Source organism: Barbatula barbatula (assembly GCF_947034865.1).
Source record: "Barbatula barbatula genome assembly, chromosome: 14".
Classification (NCBI taxonomy): domain Eukaryota; kingdom Metazoa; phylum Chordata; class Actinopteri; order Cypriniformes; family Nemacheilidae; genus Barbatula; species Barbatula barbatula.
The window spans coordinates 2,582,500-2,598,373 of record NC_136777.1 but is presented as its reverse complement, the minus strand read 5'-3'; positions in this window follow the sequence as shown (position 1 = coordinate 2,598,373).

The window sequence follows — 15,874 nt, the reverse complement described above, 5'->3', positions numbered from 1 at the left end:
ACCGTGGGATTTTTCAGATCTCAAATTAGTCCAAAAACATCTTCGGATTGACAGATAGCAACAGAATATTTATAGAGTGAAACAAACGTTGTGTTCCCACTGTCTTTGTGCCGGTGACTGATCAGATATGTTTTCAAATGAGACAAGAACATCTCAGGTGTGCAAGGCTGATAATGCTGCGTTTCGCTTAAGATTCATCCATGTTTTGTGAGTTTGCTGATGGACGCCCCAAAAACTCCCTGACCTCAGCGTTTCCCTCTTTTATTTAAAGCTCCTCCGAGGACTTAATTACTAACACAACCAAGAACAATAAAGTCCCAACAACGTGTTACATCTGCAGGCTGATAAGAGCTGGACATTCATCAGGGAACGCTCTCTTGACTTTATAGGTGTTCGTCCTGCAGAAAACTGCTTTTGTACAGCCCATTAATTGTTAATAGGTCAGTCGCTGATTTAACACAGCGAGTAAAGCAAAATGATAATCGGGTAATATAAAGCATGAAATGATTTAAGCATAAACAGCCATTTGATGTATGAATATATCGACACTGTGTTAATACATTATCCACACTGTAGATAGGTACAGTATGTGGTGTGATATTGCATAATCATACGGTAAAACACTACACTGCTAGTGTATAATTGGTCATATTACATAGGTTCAACTCAATAATGCTCTGAGGTGGTGTTGATTGGAATGTTAGTTCTGAACTGATGGTTTGTGACCCAAAAATGAATTCTGAATTAGAAATATAATGCTTAAATAGATGCAACTAACTTAACTTATAATCTTGCATACAGCAGTATAGGCTTTTGAAATAGAGGAGAACGGTTGACATACTTGTTAAGGTTTGACATGCAATGTGTGCAATCAAACTGTATTGTATCTGTATATTATGTATTGATAGGTTTAGCAGACGCTTTTGACCAAAGCGACTTAAGCTGCATTCAAGTGCGGGGGAGCAAACCCATAAACTCAGCTAAAAAACATTGACGGGTTATGTCGCATGCCTTCCTCTTTACAATAAAAAAACGACAAAAGGTCCATTATAGCATTTGATAAAAAGTCACACTTTAGTATAGGGGGCAATTATCGCTATTAACAAATCATTAACTATGACTTTTCGCCCAATAAACTTTTCATTTGTTGCTGTTTAATAGTAAGTAAGATAGTTGTTGTGGTTTAGGTGTTGGGTAGGATTAGGGTTGTAAAGTCTGGACATGCAGAATATTTGCTTTATAAGTAAGGGATAATGTACAGGCAGCCGGTTGTTATCAGGGAAATAAGCCCCGACAGTGTTGATCAGGACCCGACGAGAAGCAGAGGCTACTGGACTAAAACTGGACAAAAAATGGACATAAAATGTGAATTTGAAATATTTTGTTAGCTCATTTTTACCGAATGCAGACCTTCCGCGAGGGAAAGCTGTTTACTTTCGGTTTTAAAGTAAGAAACGACGTTCAAACGCAGTCAAATTGGTTTAATCATTTGTAAATATAATGTCACAGATGTTATTAAAATAAATATTTTTACTTATTAAACTGCGGCTGTCAAAAATGTTGCAACTGGCCAATCAGAATCAAGTATTCCACAGCGACGTGTAATTAGTACTAATAATAATCGTTATGTACTTATCGGTGCATCCCTAATATTAGAATTTCATATAGTAATTAAATAATAAATAAATATAGTAATGATGGTGAAATGTGTGCTGTGCTTTGGTTTATATGTTGTATAGTATACAGACAACATGACGAATTTTAGGTTATGCGTGATTTAGTGTCCATACCATATATGACACACATTTACCATAAGCTTCCAATGCATTGAAGAGGATCATATTCTTTCAGTTTCTGAAATATAAAGCAGAGATAATAAAGCAACACTGAAATAAAGACAAGTCAACAAAGAACATAAAGAGCTTAGTCATTTTTGCACTTATTTGAACAACACATAAAAAATTTATGTTTTACGATCCTCAATTATTCTTTATTTCTCTCTTTGCTGTTGTAATTAAAAAGAAAAACTCTTGTCTTAAAAACCCAACCTTACATTACGACTTCAACTTCTTTCTTTACGCGTCTGTCTCAGACAGCATTACATCAATACTAATGTATTATATCATTTGAAAATGATAAAACACAAAAGCGCTGTCTAAGTCATTGACATTGCCTGGCTTGCAGCTTTTCACACACAGTCAATATCTACATTTCCATGCAATGCAATTGAGCTCGATCTGAATGTAATTTCGATCAGATTGGAGAGGGGGCTGTCAAACTGAAATAATCCGTTCAATAGAAGAATCGATAGGAAAATGAAGCTTGTAAACACTTAAATGAGAATATTTGAATGGAATATATTGGTTAGGGTACATTTAAACTAAGGAATTTCGTAATTTACAATCGGATTGAATTGATTCGGATGCTTGTAAACATACCTACTGTCAGCTTTAAACAGTGTGTTGTTGTCATAGATGTGAGACGTTTCCAAATAAATGTTTCAATGAACATAAAATATGATTTAAAATGCTTTACAAGTGTTGTTTGTTGTAAGTTCATGTTTACGTATCTATTAACTTGTGTTAAAGGTCCAGTGTGTAATTTTTTGGACGATCTATTTACAGAAATATAATATAATATACATAACTATGTCTTCAGAGGTGTATGATGAGCTAACATACTTGAAGCGTTTAGTTTTTATCGCCTTAGAATGAGCTATTTCCATCTACATACACCGCTGATCCCCTTGCATGTAATTCATCATGTTGTTTCTACAGTAGCCTTAAATGGACGGTTTCTCTATGGGCACTTTTAAGTACCATCTGTGAAATTATATATTTATTCTTATTAGCCTTAATAAATCTATGCAGTGTCACTTTCACCTTGACAAAAATATAATTCATGTGATTAAATATAATATTATGAAGCATTTATAGATCCAAACACCCTTTTGTTCATGTCCCACAACTCTGGTCACAATGTTAAGAACAAAAAATAAGCTAATTGAATTACATTTTGAATGGAATTGTTTAATATACATTTTAATCGACATCATCTTAAATTTCTTTATTTTATTTACGGTCAAATTCAGGGTTATGTTAAAAATCCTAATGTAATAATATATTACCCTTCAATTCACAAGTTTAGCTACCTACAGGATGTTGTATTGAAACTACAGAACATGAAAATGTACTCAATTGTAATTCATCACAATTACCAAATGGTGTAATTCCTTACGCCCAAGACAAATTTTGCAACAACGCATATTGAAATCACGTGAAATGTAGAAGTCACACAAATAAAGTGTTTACCTTAGAGTGGAACACTAGATATGTTAAGGCTTTGTCATTTATGGTGAGTTAGGCTTATACATGCGCGCACACACACATGCCGTAATAAATCATTTCTGTGTGGTGAATGATAATCTATGGCTTGCATAGATCACTGTGATTTGCCGGTGCCAGGGCTCCAGGCTCCACGCAGGCAGAGGGTCATCAATATCCATTGCAGTTCAGGGCATCGTGGGAAGGAGGTCCGCGTCTGTTTTCCAGCTGCAGACAGGAGCACAGGTGCCTAATGGGACCCAAACATTCAATGTAAATTTGGGAGCGAGTGTGTTTGCTAAATCATTGTTCTGTGTTGTAGCGGGGCTGTTTTCTTACATACAGTATGAATAATGTGTGTTTGTTTATATACCAGCAATGTTTTTCAATTCCTATCCAGCCACATGCGGCAGACTTGATAAACTCGACTAGTCCTCCGTAATGAAATGGCGAAAGAGATCTACTATACGCAACGCCGTGCAAATGTTTTTAGGCCGCATGCCGTAAAGAAACACATTCACATGTGTGGATGCCATATGCCACAGAGGAGCCGCTTTTTAGAGAAGAAATCTCACGGGACTTCGTAACTATTTTACACGGTGTGTAAGTACGTTGTTTAGTACGATCTGTTTTCGTGCCACTGACGTTAAATTTAGGGGTGGGGTTATAGGGAAGGGACCGGAGTAATAAATACACATTATTAAAAACTCAAAGTATTCAGTGGAGTTTACAGTGCCCGCAGAAATTCAAGCAAAACTCCGTAAATTTGATTTCACGAAAAAAGAAAAATTGACAAATCCAGAACAAGATCCAAAAGAAAGTTTCTCTCCGAAACCTTGCATCTCGACTCCAGGAAGCCGCATGGCATCTTTTTGTTTGCAGCATGCATCATTATGTTATGTTTGCTGTTGGTTGATTAAAATAAACTTTTGTCTTATAGTAAATGAGGCATAGTCCTATTAAATTAAACATATTTTCATAAAGTATTATAATAATTAAGAACATAACTTTATGTAACTTTTAAAGTTAACTTTTTGTTTAAAAGCATGTGATGCATGTAGTAGCTTTGTCACGCTGATGTAAAAGAACTACTTTATCTTAACAACAACTTCTACTTTCACGAATGACAATCGACACAAATAAATACAAAACAAATATGTAAAAAAATATATTGCTGGTGACTGATTCCAGCAAAGACAAACAGATTTTGGACGTTATCAAGGGCAACAGTTCCCCTTCTGAACATTGTTCTGATGCATAGACTTCTTTTTCCCACCCCATAGACAAAGTTTGATGAATGAGGTGCTCTGAGATGCCGTGCAGGCGATCTGTTTCAGAGGACAATAGAAGCTCTGATCCAAAACCATGTCCTTTCAGCTGAAACCAATCTACTGCTTCATTCTGTCTTCAGTAATTCAACCCTTTCAGTAATTCAGACATTTACTCTACCACTCCAGAACGTGTGCAGTATTAGGAACATAAGAATGCTGGCAAACAAACAAACAAACAAAATATATGAACTGTGTAGACATGCAAAATTCATATTTTCGTCAAATATTTCGTTAGATTTGTTAAGATTCGTTTAAACCAAAAGTTGTATTGAAACTCTCTTTTTGATTGTTTAGATGGGGGAAACATTGGTTTTCCCAATTTATTTAATTTTCGAATGATTCTAAAACTGAGGTTATTGTCTTTGGTTCGCCTAGAAATCGTGGAGGCAACTATATTGATCTGGACAATTTAGCTCCGTTTTCTCTATCCTGCATCAAGAACGTAGGTGTGTTTTGGGATCCTAGCCTTAACCTCGCCAAATGAACGCAGTGATCAGCTTGTGCTTTTTTCAGTTGCGTCTTCTTTCTAAGATCAAACCTATTCTCTCTACTAAATCTCTTTTCTGACTGCCGTTCATGCACTGATTACATCCCGATAAGATTATTGTAACTCCCGATACTTTGGGGCGTTCAAATCTTCTATCCATCGCCTTCAATAAGTGCAAAATGGTGCTGCAAAATTCATTTCAGGGAAACGAAAGTCAGACCATGTGACTCCAATCTTAAAATCATTACATTGGCTGCCTATTCATTTAGGGATCGAATTAAACCTTTTTCTTTATCTTTTTAAATCACTACATAACCTGGCACCGAGTTATTTGTTATTTCTCCATCCCTTTACTCCAACACGATACCTGAGGTCTGGGGCACAGGGTCTTCTATCCACCCCTCGGGCATGGCTTAAGCATAGGGGGCATTTGCCATTTCTGGCCCCAGGCTCTGGAATGGCCTCCCTGCGTATATCACAGCAGATCAGTCTGTCCACACTTTTAAATCATCTTTACAGGCGTACTATTTTGATTAAGTATAAACTTCTGCTCTTGTCTGTTTTGTTTAATTGTTATGAGTTGTTGCTCTTGTATATCACTGCTTTAGGGTTTTATATATTTATTTGCATATTATTGTCCATATTGTTAAGCACTTTGGTCAGCCTGGTTGCTGTTTTTCAATGTGCTTTAGAAATCAAATAAGCTTGAAACTTAAACTTGAAACAACCATTTAAATCAATGTATTTTATGTGAAGTTCACTTGAAGAATGTTTACAAGTTGCAGTAGTGTACATTAACAAAAACACTTTACTTTAAAGTGTACTTTAACAAAAAATATTGAATTAACAAAAATGTATCCAAACCATGTTTGTCCTAACATGTTAACATTCTTTAGTATGTGCATCATTTACGAAATTAAATATATGGTACATAGTTAATTTGACTATGTTTTCTTAAAATGTACTTGAACTTTACCTAAGTATACTTTTTGTAGTAAGGATACTAATATCAGTGTTCTAGTAGTATACTTGTAGTGTAGTGTTCCAAAGGTACTTGAAAAATAACAATTTGGCCCACTTTCTAGTTTATAAAAGTATACTTTTAACTATACGTTGTTAAAAAGTGTAACACTAGGTGAAGTTAGGTACTCCAGTTTATTAAAGTGAATATTTATACTGATAATTTATTAGTCAATACATTTTGTTAAAATACACTCCGGAAGTGAATTTAACACCACATTATAGTATTCTACTATGTTCCCATGTTGGCATAAATTTTCATCCTTAAATATAGCTTTAACTGTACTTTAAGTAGTTATTTATAGCAAATATATTTAGAATTTTCTGTCAAGTGTACTTAGGTGCAATTTTAGGTTTATTTATGAGAAGTACATACATTTTTTTTTAAATGTTTAAGTTACTCATGGTTTTGAGGATGAGATGACGTCCCAAATACCTTTTTTGGGAAAGTGTATCTTTGTTTTTTCACCTCTCTCCGTGACCCCATCAGAACAGACCCACCATCCGTTTTTTGCTTCCCGACCCTCCAGTTGAAAACCACCACCATAAAACTCTCCAAATGCAATCAAAGCGTATGAAGACAGCAGGCGTGCTTGACCCGGCGGTGACTGTCTGTAGCCTCTTCGCAGTGATGTAGTGTTTTTATGAGACCTTGAAATAATGGCCTACCATTACCGCATCAGAATATGACAACAAGCTCGAGGAAAAAGCATGTTAAGAGGTTCCATTGTAGAGCGCTCCGTTCCATTCACTTATTTGTAATTACTGACACCGTGACAAACGATGATGTTTCCGAGACCTAGTGGTATCAGTATTCTGGCCTCGGGACAGTCCATTAGATTATTGTGATTCCACAGCCATCCAACTGGGTCCTCGCTGGAGCTCCTGTCAACAGATAAGAATTAACCACACTGTCCAAATGGCAAAATACTCATTTACACACATAATATAAAATGAGCTGGAGGCACAAGAACACGGCAACAAATTGCGAGCTTCAATAGTGCAAGACTCATTCATGCATGCACACAAACCCCCCCCGTGTGAAATAATTCCCCTTAAGTGATATCTGAAGTATACACATTCATTATGTCTGCATGACTGCGTGATTCATCAATGGGTTTTACTCAATTCTAAGCCAACACATAACCACACATACAGTATGCAAACACCAAAGACCTCTGTTGGACGTGGAATGTGTCAAACTGAATTGCTCAATACATTTTGACAATTAAAAATAATTAGGAATAACTAAATGCCCCTAAAAACGCATTTAAAGCCAATGTGTTCTGAGGTGTTTATGTTTCAAGAGTGGTGAGAATGGCACACTTGGCTTTACGAGACAATCTTGATGTGCATCTTGAGAGCGTGTGAGGATAAACTGAGGGCTCTTGTGTGAAGATGGTTCGGCATGTATTACGCCTATTATGATTTTAATTCATGCGAGTCCCTCATTAAAATAATCTGGATTCATGAACATCAGAACGATAGAGAGAGCAAATGCTTGGTTTGTATGTACATATTTTCCGCAAACAGAAGTGCATTTGTACGTCATTATTGTTGAATGAAAGCTAGTTTAAACGTGTAAACTATTGAAAACCTGGACTGGGTTAATGGATAATGATGACGCTAAGTTTTAGTTTTCCCAATAAAAATCCTTAAAGGCAGGGAAGGCCAGTAGGACAATCTGTGAAAGTCCAGAACGGGACGGACTGGCGGACATATTACACACATGAATGTACGCAACGCGAAGACACTTGAGAGTCGGACACGTGTGCATGTAACACAATGCTTTGTGCAAAACCTTTACCGCAACTGTGAAGTAAAAGGCCTCTCTACATTTGCATTATTTTATATAAAAACTTCTTTTGAAAAAACAATTATTTTACAAATAATGCCTGTTCATCGCTGTTCAACAAAACAAATGTGCTTTTACAATAATTACTTCTGGGCCTAAACATTTGCTGCGAGTCCTGCTCTTATCACCTTAAGCAAAACAATCAACACCAGGTTAAAAATGATGAACGTTCACTATTAATATCACGTTTGGCACGGAAACCGAATTCCTTGTAGAATATATCACACCAATTACTTTTTAACAGCGCAGTTTTTGCAGTGCACTTAACTAAAGCAACGCTACATTAGGGGGCGATTTAACATCCTGCTGTCTTCCTTTGTAACCGTAATGAATTTAAAGCTATATATAGAAGTATTGGGATGCTCAAGCCAAGCTTAAACATGTATGAATATCACTGCGTAATATAACATCCAACCGCTAAAATCCCTGCCAAACCAACTCTTGTTAGAAAACACTTTGGTTTGGTTTTCTATTCATTGATACGTTTTGACTGAAATATGCCTTTTTTGGGTCATTGACTATAAAGCATCTACGTCAGGAAGATTTGCTCGGTTTTATTCTGCTCTTTCATATATTCTATTGAAAAGAAAACTGGTGTGTATACAAATGTGCATGCTTATGCAGAAAAAAATATCTTTACGATCGTGTGGCTTAAGATCTGTCTCTCAGAAAGACGATGCACGTCTGTGGTCTTTGTTTAAATGTGGATTGTGACAGTTGTACCGCTCTCGAATTCTAGATGCCATATTTATATACTCGCATATGATGTGCATTACACTCTCAAAGTCTTCATGCTATTTTGATAACTCTCTGCGGCCATCTGCACAGGCAACTATTACTCCTCCTGGTCACTCTGCATTCGGGATGCTCGTTACCGTGGCGGTGGTAGGGGGATGTTGCTAGGCAGTGGACCCTGGAGACTGCATTGTCCAGATGCTGCTGGCTTTCCCGGACAGCCTCCTCTCCAACTATAAGGAACACAACGCTCTCATTTCTGAAGTGTGTTATGGCATCTGGGGTGCTCAAAACAGCAGGGAACAGCTTGCGCTCATACACACGCCAGCACGCAGACGCATACGGTTACACACAAGCCTGAAAAACTTTACAGTACAGAACCGGTTCTGTGGTCCAACGGCGTGGAAACTAGGATGGTCTGATTTTTCACAAGAAGGAAACTTCCTTCATGTGAGCCAAAATTGGGTCAATGCCGTATTATTTCTGTGAAGAATTTTGAACAGGATTCATTCACATTGATATCAAAGTTGACTGTACCAGTCGTTTTTTGTTAGAGGTACATTATATGCACCATAATGGTCATTTTTGGATTACAATTATTACTGTTTCTTATAAATGTTTTAGTTGTATTTCAGCATTAAATAAGAAAAACTGTTTAAGGTGCTTGTACATCAATACGCTGTTTAAGACAATTTGAAGACCTCTTCTGGAACTGGAAGTTTTTTATTAGAAAACTCTATTTGCTCTCCATTTATTCCATTGTGTATTCTAGGAGAAACAACAGATGTCTAATGGCCTGTTTTTGACTAAACATAGTGTCCCATCAGTGTTAGCTGTTCTCTGTTCCAGAGACGACCGTAGACTCGGCTCCTCTCGCCGTGTGTGTGCTGTGTCTGTCACCACTGCTCTATTAAGTCTAGGTATGTCTCAGGAAAAGAGAGACGACAGCTGTCTGCCTCACTTTCATTCACTGCATCTTTCTCTGAACACTTCTCATAAATATTCAGGCTTCGGGTTTGCGTGCGGCCAGGGCCACGACACCCACTGGTACGCCCGCAGGTGAACATAACCGTGCTGACAATCCTACACCTCGCTCGGTCTTACTGAACCTCGTCCTCCTGATTGTTTCCTGCTGTCCTGCTGAAATTGTTTTGGTAGTTGGAAGTTGTTTCAGAGAGATTTTTCTTACAAATAAAAGTAAATGATAACTTTTATAAAACTAGTTTGAAAGTTTGCAGTGACATATTAGAAAACGTGGTACATAAAATTGGCAATGAAAAAACACGATATTTAAAAGGCACGTAAATGTACAATTGTATTCTTGCAAAAGTTAATTACGTTAAGCATGTATTTATGCTGTGTTCACACTAAAACGCGAACATTGGCATTCCATTCTCTTCATTACTCGTGAGAGATGTTTGTTATTTTCGCGTGAAAAATATGTCGTGACGGGGAGTGTCTTCTCACATCCCGGCCCATCATCCAGTAGGTGTCAATGAGCTCTTCGTGCAAATTTATTGCTTGAGATGCCATTTTTCCACGAGCGCGGAAGACGCGGTTGACGCGCATCCGTCTCAATCACGCCACCTGATTCGCATCATTCGCATCGCCTGCTGCGAGTTTGCGTCTATTTGCATCTTTGCATTGCCTTTTATATATAATTTTCTTACGTTAAATTTGCGTTAGGTGTGAACCCAGCATAAGTGCACATTTGACATGCAATTTTTATTAAATACAAGGATATACAGTATATACATACTTTTGTGTTTTTCTTGACCAAAGATCTTGGTGATGCAATTGCTATGCTCTACCAGTTAACCTATTGAATTAAATATTTTTATAGAGTGAAAAGTAATAATACAACACACACTGCACGCTGCTTTAGACGAAAGTTCACTATATATAGACTCATAGAATAGAGCAGAATAAGAGGACAGTGGCCAGTGTGGTCCAATGTTGTGGCTGGCTAGTTAAAATGGTCTTCCCAGGACATAAATCATGTCACATAGTGATTCAGCCAGACACTGAAAGTTGGACCTGTTTTTCTATACACGAGCTCACTGACTCACTGTCTGACCAACCATCCAACAGATGAAAGATTTCGACTGTATTTTTCTTTCATTTACAGACCAACACAATCTCAGGGCAACTGTACAAGGTGGTTAATTGTGTCTACTATTGTTGGGTCAAAAATAAAAACAAACCCAGCTGTTGGTTTAAATCAACACAAAAAAGGGTTAAAACATACTCAACAGTCCATTTTTTACCCAACGCTGGGTTGAAAATAACCGTGTGTATGTTTTGGATCCGCTTTTCCATCAAGTGAAGTAACACAAGGTTTATTCTTCTTTCTTATGCATCATTATTAATAATTGTACATTTGTTTTATTATTCTCACAATACAAAACTGGTAAAAATGGTTTCAACAGTGTATAATTTATGTTTTTGGGTTTTTTAGTATAGATAGAATAGCCTTTACAATTTTAGCCTTATCTATATCTATACATTATCTTTATGTTTATCTCATCTTTTACCTGCATTTATACAATAAAAGAGTCAATGATTTATATGACATCATTATGCACTTAAGCTTCTCATCTTATTCCAGGCCATTAACTTGAAGTAAACTAAACACTATCTATTTTAAAGTGGGAGGGGCCACTCAAGATGTCCCGCCCTAATTTACCTTAAATTACCTTAACACAACGAACAAAGCTGCACATTTCATCAAGCTTGAAATTAAAACAAAACCTTGTAAATCACAGCACTTTTCAAACCCCTGAAGAGGTCGAGTTTGAAGTCTACATTTCTACTAGTTCTGCTAGACTGTTCGCATGGAAAGTTCCTGTCTGTAAAGAATTATGTAATTTCAACAGCGGCGCCCGATGGCAGTTTTCCGAACGTTAACTAAGATCACAGACAAACTTCATTTGAAGTAAGCAATAAACATTTCTGGCCGCGGGCTGTTAGGTAGACGCGCTTGTGTGAAGTGACATACAACTACAAAATTTGACACAAAATTTCTTCCCTTTGATTTTCAACCAGGGGGAAGATTTTAACGAGGATAATTTTAATCTAAAATCACACTTTGCCTTACAATATTACCGTCTGCGCATTTCCACCGAGACCATCCTCTAAAAAACAGCCCATAAACTGAAGCATTTTATTTAGAAGTTCAGTCACTCATGAAAGCTTAAGCATATGGTGTAAACAAAACTGCTATGATATGCCATTGAGCGCTGCTGGTTAACTGCCTCCCTCTCAATCTGAAAGCCTAGCATTTAACCTACAAATCATAGCTATGCAATTGCCCGAGGCTTCGTATATAAACATTAAGGCAGGGCGTTCACAGCAGCGTTCGCCACCCGTGGGACGCAAAGCGGCATGGCTGAATGTTGACGTCTTAGACGGGCAGCACTGCGTCGCCCCCGCTGGCCGGGAGAGGGGGTGGAACATGGGCAGAGGCGTGATGGCTCGCCGTAATGAACCTCGACTCCGGTTCTCTCATTAAAGTCTGAAGCACAGCCGTCTCTAGAGAACAAGCCTTATTACAGCCCCCCACTAACCTCAGAGGCAAAGTTGGTTAAAAGGGAGCAGATGAGCCGTGGATAGAAAAGAAAAAGATGAATAGAGACTGAGAGAACTTATATAGTGGAATCGACACGCACTCAATACTGGCAACTTCTTAAATTGATGAATCATATATAACATTCCATTATTACACTAGAGCAAAATTTTCATAGCTTCGCAGAAAGCCACTGGTTTCATAAATCTTTGTAACGAAACATTAGCGCCCCCATATTCTGTTTGAGAGACATTCGTTCTCAGTGAGTCAGCGTGAGGCCAGCAAATATACATCAAGTATATAGTCAAAATTTTTAATTAAAGCTCCTGCACCTTCGTGTAAATAGTTTCTTTCTAGCACGACGTGCCATTTGGTTTCCGTAGGGAACGTCAGTATAAACGGCCCGCTCGGAAATACACTGTCTTGGATCTGCGGGATTGCATTGATATCGCAGCGCAGGGCTTAATTAAAAACAGACCCTTGTTTTGCCTCCTGGAGATATGAAGCGCATAACTTAAGGAAAACGCGGTCCAAGAATGACAACTAGAAAGACGTCCATCACATTTATCACGCTAAAGGTCCCGCGTTCATATTTCTCAGCTTCCCTCACTCAAAAACGTGCAGCTTTCCGTCTAATGGGATGACATCCGGTTCGAGTACTCTGAGAGTACTCCGATCAATGGGAAAAGCGGCACGCAGAGAGATTTGATCAGCTCTCAATATCCTAACGCTGCAATGTTTCGCTTAATCCAATTAGATTTTCTCAAGAGAAAGAAGAGAGGCTCGTGGAATCAAATCCGCCGGTTTATTGATTGTGTTGCTAACCTACACCATTTACCAAACAACATGCACAATGTCCTCGTCCCGGGATGCTAACCAATGAATAAACAGCCAGAGAAAAAACACAGTTGTTAAGGAAAGCCTCAGGGGAGGCTCCGGCTACATCTGACATCTTAACTGTGTGATCGATATGTGTCTTTGTACGGCTGTGTGCACTAGAGGTAATTGGCGTTCTGGCGTTGCTGGGCTCTAGCTGATAGTATCTGATTCCTAAGAGAACACTCACTGTCAGTAGCGGTTTGTTGCAGTGTGGTGTGATGGACATGTTGTCTAAGGAAAGTTGATTTTCGTACCATCCGATTGTAGCATGGATGTGTATACTGTAAAAGACACTGGGTTCAAAACGTAGGCGTGTTATGTATAAAATTACCATTTAATGTTGCTGGACACCGTAACACCTAACATTATGACGTGCCTTGATTTTCACTTGTAGCCTTTTGGTTTTACTTGTATTGCAACCAGTAACCAAACATTTACCATTGTGTTACTGTAATAACCAGTTTAACCATGCTATTTGTATAGTTCCCCAAGAACGAAATGGCTGTCATCATTTACCTCTCGTCATTTTGTCAAGAATGTTGGTAACTGAACCACGGCGGTACCGATTCACTTCTATTGTACGGACAACTGAAAATGAATAAAAACCGAACAAAATGAAAATGAACTATATAGCAACATAAATAAATAAAAACAAAATAAGTGAAAACAACTAAAGCTCAAGGGCCTCGAGTTACTTTGTGCACATATTTTAAGTGGAACACCTGTGCAGAACATACCAAAACAGTTAAATCAACAGCCCCCGAGAGAGCACAGTGTAAACCGAACACTTTCTTACTTTCACTGTGACTAACAGGCAGAATATGTGGACATTTTTTCTGTTAGCTAGAAATGAACTGCAGACTCGGCTTACTGTCACTTATATCTCTACTCAGACCTTGTCTAGAGTTTGACAAACTAGGGGATGCTGTTGCAAGGATAGAAAAAACCTGTACTGGAAAGCACATCCAGATAATATCAAAACGGGAAGAAAGGACTCGAAAAAAAGAAAAAGTGTGGGAGCATACCAGACAGTTTTTCACTGAACGTACTTTTCAAGTCAAATTATTGCCATTTCTTGCCTAAGTAGAAAGGCCTATTTCATCACTTTGTGTACATGAGAAGTCTGAAACCTGTGGCCAAAAATTGTATGCAGCCTTTCACGTGTGTTAAAAATGAATCATTAAATGAGAAATTAAACTCTCTAAATTTGTATACAATAATGCATGTTGAACACGAAATGTAAACATGTAAAATATGTGCACTTGTAACCTAATTTTTACTGTTTAACAGTATATCAATCCTTACAGATAGTTTCAGCGGCAACGACACAAACAAACATTATGTGGCCCATATGTTTAACTGTCTGAGGTGCGTTTCCCAAACAACGACATCATTTGCTGGTTAACCACCATAGTAAGACACATTGTCGGTAAAATTAAAACGACTGTTTGCAGAAACCCTAGTAACTCTGTCGGAGATCAATTGTTTGAACCAAGTTGGTTCAGCAATCTAGTTGATGACGCCACACAGCTGGTGGAGTAATGGCATCTACTAATAAATACGTTCAGATCGATGTAATGTAAAATGATCGTTGTAAATAACATACATTGCATGTAAGGACTACTTTTGGTATTCTATTTTTGTAACCTGTTGTTTAATTTCAGAATATTTAATCCATTCCCCAGGTTCCTAGAGCAAGCAGGTCACTTTTCAATAAACAGCACTTTAATTTTCTTGACAAACTAAAAGATGTCAAATTGAATTTTTATATATGTAGAATGATGGATATGGAATGCAGGCACTGCATGTTGCTTGCTTTCTTTGATCATCTTGATGCATGCAAGTCTCCGTGTCATAATAACAAGGAACGATGCTTCTAACCACACCTCTAGACCTGTAGTTCCAACCACGCAACTTTGCGATGCTGCTTGCAATTGATCGTTGGAACGTTGGTTTTGGGAAACATTAATCGTTAAACTATGCTGGAACGACGGAACTTGCGACCATAGTTGGCAAACAATGTTTTTGGGAAACGCACCCCTGGTTAGTGACTTAGATGCAAGACCCCTGTATATATTTTTGTAGCCAATCTCTCACCATTTTGCGCCCATAATGCAATGCGCTTTAAAGAAAAAACCCAGTGTTTCCATAAGGATCAAAAAGTAAACTGCAAGCCAGCTCCCTAGATTTTAGATGTGTACTGTATGCATCTATTTCTGATTCTTATTACGACCTCTCCTGGTCTCTCTCCTGGTCTCAGCATTCTAAAGCAAAATCTAATATAACTACATCGAGAAAGGGAATAAAATTACCATTCTTTTCCCTGTTGTGTCGGGATGCAGGACTGTGTCTTTGTCACTCCGAAGTCAAAGGACGGTTTAATTATGCACTTCAATATCAACTGTGTGCCGTTCTTCTCTCTGTAGTCAACAAACTCCAGTCTTGGTTTTGAAAAGTGATCATTAAGGAATAGGCTGTCTACAGAAGGGACTTATAAAAAGAAAAGATTACTAAGAGGCTGCTGCCTTTGTGACGCTTATACTGTAATTAACAGCTTTAAATGTGAAGAAAGAGGGCTCTGCTCATAATTAAAGTCAGACATGATACACTAAACACATCCTGAAATCCCTCCAGGAGGAAGATAAGGGCTATTTCACTAACAAGCTATTGTACTCTGAT